Raw genomic sequence first — 6000 nt, 5'->3', positions numbered from 1 at the left:
CGGACATGACTGAAGCGACTTAGCAGGCTTAGTCGACTTAGCGACTTAGCAGTTACGTGGTGTAACTCCTCGCCCAATGGTCCATCTCAAGCTACCGACCCACGTGCCCAAGTAGGAGCAGCTGTGTGTAGACGCCTGCTGGGAGCTGATGAGAACCACCCCCGCCACACCACAGCCCCCCTTGTCTGCTCCGTCCCCCGCGTCCCTCCTACCACACCAGCCGTTTGCTGACCTCTGTACGTACCAGGTGTGTTCCTGTCCCGGAGCCTTCGCACTTGTTGTGGTATCCTCTGCCTGGGACACGCCTCCCTCCAGCTGTGGCATAGCTGGCCAGGTCATGCTTTCCAAGTCTCAGCTCCAACGTCACCTCCTCCGGGAAGCCTGCCCTGTCTGCCTGGGCGCTCTTGCCCCCTGCCTCACCCTCACTCCTACCTGTCTACGATTTCCTGCTATTTTGGTCCCCTGGTGGCGCGTGAGTCTAACGGGAAGTGTGGCACACGTGCGCGTGTTCCGTGCACTTATCTACTGTCTGCCTCCCCTTCCGGGGTTTGCTGTCAGAGCCAGACCTTGCCGGCTGGGTCTCTGCAGGTTTAGCACATAGTAGGTGCTCAGACAACATGAACATGAATGAATGACCGAGTGTGGAACAGAGGAACAATGAACCTACCTGCCCTGGTGCTCCTGGGCCCTGCCTGGCCCCCTGCGCCTGACCCCTCCCCTGCCCCCTGCCTGCGCAGCGGCTCTAATTGACGGAGGCCCCTTGACGGCGCCCCATTGTGGAACCTGTAATTGCCGGCTCCTGCCTCTTTCCCGAAGCCCAGTCTCCCTCTTCAGCAGAAAGACAGACCCCGGCCCCATTGTGCGGCTCCTGTTGACACAGGGATGACCTCACCGGGGGCCTCCTGAGACGGGGCCGAGGGGAAGGGAGGGGGTGGGAATGGGGGGTGCGGGAGGGAATTGAGGGGGTTGGGAGGTGGCCGAGCCCAAGTTGGGAAAGCCTGGAGGCTGTGGCCTGGGACAAAGGGTGGGAGGGGAATGAGCCCTTCCCGAGAAAGAGCGAGTCCCGGGAAAGACAAGGGCGCTTTCATTAGGGGGAATAATTGTGAGGGGTGGGGGGCATTTAATCCGTAAGAAAGGATCCCCGGGAAAGACTGGGCTGGGAGGCCATGGGCCCGAGGGGGGCTCTGGAGACACAGAGAGACAGACAGACAGACGCGGGCCTGCAACCTGCTCATGGAGTGGCCTGGGACTGGGGACCGACCTCTCCCCTGGCCTGTGTCTTCAAGGGCAAGATAGACAGACGGTGATCTCCTGCATGGGGTTTTACGGGCCTGTATTGGACGCCCGCTGTCAGGTGCCGGGCGTATACAGTAAGTGCTCAATAAGCAGTCATCTCTCCCCACCCGCTTTCCTGGACTCTCCTCATTCCTCAGCCTCACATCAACCGGACACAGCTGACTGCCCCCTCAACCCCCGCCCAGGCTGCCTGCCCCTGGGCTGAGTGAGCCGGGCCGGTCCCCAGCACAGCTGCGGCTCCGGCTCCTGAGCTCAGAACCCGGAGGGCCCCGGGGAACCTCTGTCCTCACAGGGGAGCCCAGGGCAGGCCCGCCGGGTCCTCTCACCCAGACCTCTGCCCAGGGCGTTGTCATCACTCCGGCCCTGAGCACCCTGCATCATCACCCTGCCTGAGGGCCCCCGCCCCAGGGGGCGTGGGAGCCCAGCTGTGCACCCTTCATCCCAGGGAAGGGCGACAGTGATGGGGCGAGGGGCCCCCGCGGAGGGGCCCCTGGCCCAGCCTCCTGACCTCTTGTTATCAATAACAAGCATTCTCATCAGGATTCTATCAGCACTGTATCATTTTCAAGACTGAAGCTCCTTAGGTTGGTTTAGTATCTTAGCCAGTCAAGTGAGGTTAACCTGTTTCTAATTTGTTTATTTTATAAACTCTTTCTTGAATGTGTTACAATATTGCCTCTGTTGCTGATGTTCTGGCTTTTGGCCTTGCGGCAGGCGGCATCTCACTTCCCCAACCAGGGACTGAACCCTCACTTCCTGTGTTGGAAGGTGAGGTCTTAACCACTGGACCGCCAGGGAAATCCCCTAGTTTATTACTTTTATTTTCATTTTACTGAACTCGTGTTCACGGAGATCCATAGTTTCCCAAAGACGCTGGCCCTGACGATTTCATTCTCCCAACAGCTTTTCAGCCATGTCACATTTTGCCCATCGTAGCTCCTGCCACACCATGGGTTTCCTCTGGTAACAGTTTTTTTCCCACCAAGCTCAATGTTTCAGAGACCTAGGTTGCAAGTTCTAAGTTCGGTTGAAAAGGTTTGATTCTTCCATCAACCCCTAAATCAATAAGCTTTCCAGGGTGGGGTTTGATTTGGGCTTGGGTATTCTCCCAGCGGCGTAGACGGTAAAGAATCTGCCTGCCATACAGGTTCAATCCCTGGGTCGGGCTGGAAGATCCCCTGGAGAAATGGCATGGCACCCCACTCCAGTATTCTCACCTGGAGAATCCCATGGACAGAGGAGCCTGGCCAGCTACAGTCCATGGGGTCACAAAGAGCTGGACACGACTGAGCGACTAACACACACATATTCTCCCAGTGAGATTTCTCTGGCACTGCGTAAAGTGCTCAGGGTTTGTGTTGACTCCTGGCAGCCAAAAGCTTTAGAGGTTGGGGTACATGTAGGGTTAAAATACCTGGCAGTAGGGGGAAAAGTGCCCTCTTCCTGAAGGCGGCCTAAGTCTTTGGCAGCAGAATCAGGATGGGGAAACATCCATGGGAAATGACAGCCCGATCCAGGCAGGACTGCTAATCCAGACTTAGGAATGCAGGTTGGGTCACTCCACCAGCAGGGAACCACAGTCAGCTGTGATGCTGGTCCTCTCTGCCTCAGTCCCCTGATTATTACTGTGCTTGGCAGCTTCTACCAAGACCCCCACGACCCCCCAGAGTGCAGGCGGAACCTGGGACTTCTTAACATTTTTTTATTTTAATTTTGATTTTTTTTGTCGTTGTTCATCATGGATTGTGTGTGTGTGTGTGTGTGTGTGTGTGTGTGTGTATTTTTATTTACTTTCTGACCACACTCCACGGCAGGAGGATCTTAGTTTTCCAGCCAGGGATTGAACCCTCCCCCTGCAACGGAAGCACAGAGTCAGCCACTGGACTGCCAAGGAAGCCCCAGGACCTGGGACTTGGTTTTAACCACGGACTACGGTGGAAAAGGATCTGCCTGCCAGTGCGGGAGGTGCAAGAGGCACGGGTTTGCTCCCTGGATCAGGAGGATTCCCTGGAGAAGGAAATGGCAACCTACTCCAGTATTTTCAACCTCGAAAATCCCATGGACAGAGGAGCCTGGCAGGGCTACAGTCCATGGGGTCACGGAGAGCCGGACGTGACTGAGCACGCGCATGCTGCGCGTGGCAAAGCTGACGGATGAGGTGGCACAAGATCATGACTCCTGTCTCGCTGGCAGACTCCCTGCCCCGCTGGGTTTGATGACAGGTGCTGCTGTGTCGTGAGCTGCTATCCCGGAGAAGCCCCCGTGGCGCAGAGCCGACAGTGGTCTCCAGCAAGGAGTGGAGCTTGGGCGTAAAGCCTTCCCCAGCTGAGCCTTCGGGTGAGACTGCAGGCCCTGGACCGACACCGTGATTGGAGCTCTGGAAGGGTTCTGAAGGGTTCTGAGAGGACCCAGCTAAGCTCTGCCAGACTCCTGCCCCACAGAAGCCATGACGTGTGAATAACACATGTGTGGCGCTTGAAGCCACTCCACACTGTGATGGTCTATCATAGACATTTAATACCCCAGGCGAACATGGCAATGCTAAGAAGTGGTGCTGGCAGGCGGACGCATTTATGCTACTGAGCACCTACTCTGTGCTCCGGGAGATGGTGAAGGACAGGGGTGCTGGCTGAGCGCGCACCCGCTGCACGTGTGCAGCAGTCCCTGGCATGCTGCAGTCCACAGGGTCGCAAGGAGTTGGACACAAATGAGCGGCTGGATTTCTATGTGCCGGGCACCATTTAAGTGCCTCCCATGTGCTCTTATTTATTCCTCACGCTCACCATAACTGTCTTATCATTACCATTCACAGGCAAAAAAAAAAAAAAAAAAAAATTTAACAGAAGAAAGAAAAAAGTGAGTGTTAGTCCCTCAGTCATGTCTGAGTCTTCGCAACCCCGTGGACTGTAGCCCACCAGGCTCCTCTGTCCATGGAATTCTCCAGGCAAGAATACTGGAGTGGGGAGCCCTTTTCTTCATCCAGGAGATCTTCCTGACCCAGGGATCAAACCCGGGTCTCCTGCTCTGCAGGCAGATTCTTTATCATCCGGGAAGCCCTTAGCACAACAGAGTAAGCCCCAAACCTCACAGTCTGGCCGTGTGCCAATATGAGTAGCTCGGGAGCAACCATCCGGTTCCCTTTTCTCCTCCCAGATCCATCCCTCATCCACACCCTTTTCCTCCCTGGGTATAGACGCCCTTTATCTTGTCACAAGGGGGACCACGTGGACGCACATGCCCCTAAGCTATCATGCTACACATATTTCCCAGAAACAGAATATCAATTTTACCTGCACTTTTAGTAAGGATTTAGTTCCTTCAGTTGTCTGGTGGTCCATTTGCAGGGGAACCTGAGCTACCTGATCGTTTCTCACTTCACCTGCCGTACGGGAAACAGATTCAATTAGAAAAATCTATTGCTAATTTGAAAGCTCTGATTCTATCATTTCCTACAGGGAAGACATGTAAATTGCGCGTTATTTAACACCCTTTCATGGCAGGTGAGTTCCGCGGGGGGCAATTACAATCCGCTCTCCACTCTTCTTGCAGATTCCTGACAAGTGGGAAAGAAGGAGGAGGGAAGCGGAGGGGGAGGAAGAACAGAAAATATTGTGAAGGCTGGTCTCCAACCGGCTTTAGGAACCACCAAGCTGGAAGGGCCTGGGCCAGGTCGGTTGGCTTGGTGCCCACCTGTCTGCCCATCACTGGGTCAGGTCCGCATTGTCTGGTCTTTCCCTTGCCATCTGGACCTGGAAGATCACTGAGATTAGGGGGAGCCGGAGGGAGGCAACCAGGATGCCCAGCTCAGTTCTGTCACCAGCTATGCGGCACGGAGCTGTCCCTGTACCCTTGGCCCTGGTCCCCTATGTAAAGAAGAAGCTGAAATACCCTCCAACCTGAGCTGGCAGAGCCCCAAACCCAATACTGAGTATGACTTAAAAGGGGGCTTTGCAAACCGCAAAGCACTGTCATCCATGAGAGATGCTAATATTGGGAGTCAGATCCTGAAGTCCCCCCACTCACAGTCTGATTTCCACCCTCTTCCCCACCCCCACAAACTGGCAAGACGGTTTCTCTCTAGTTGGACCCAAACCTTTCTGGCTAAGGGGTTTTTCAAGACAAGACTGTTTCTTTCCCTAAGGTGTGGCTCTGACACCCCCCTCCACACAAACACACAGGTGTGCATGCGTGCACACACACACATCTGGGTAGCGGCCTCTGGAAGGGCGTTCAGGAAGCCAAGAGAACTGGAGGTGACTGTGGGGGCAGAAAGACCTAGTTTTCACTTTATGCCATTTTGGGGTTTTTTTGTTTGTTTATTTGGCTGCACCGGATCTTAGCTATGGTGCCAGGATCTTTAGTTGCGCTGTGTGGGATCTAGCTCCCTGACCAGGGATTGAACCTGGGCCCCCCGCTTTGGGCGTGCAGGGTCTTAGCCACTGGACCGCCAGGGAAGTCCCACGTTATGCCCTTTAGTTCTGCTTGGGATCCTTCTCTCCTTTCATTTCCCTCCCTCCCTCTTCCCCCCTCCCCTCCTTCCTTCAATTATTTTTACATCCACCCATGACCTACTCAGACACAGGCTTTTGTACATTGAAACATTTGTTCATTTCAAACAAATGAGACATGAGTCTCAGGGCTCCTTTTTCCCACGCCCACCCCCACCAGCCCTCCGCTGGGACCTGTCTTATTCCACTTGGTTCA

This window comes from Ovis aries, chromosome 3, assembly GCF_016772045.2.
Source record: "Ovis aries strain OAR_USU_Benz2616 breed Rambouillet chromosome 3, ARS-UI_Ramb_v3.0, whole genome shotgun sequence".
Taxonomy (NCBI): Eukaryota; Metazoa; Chordata; class Mammalia; order Artiodactyla; family Bovidae; genus Ovis; species Ovis aries.
Note: the sequence above shows the minus strand (reverse complement) of the source record.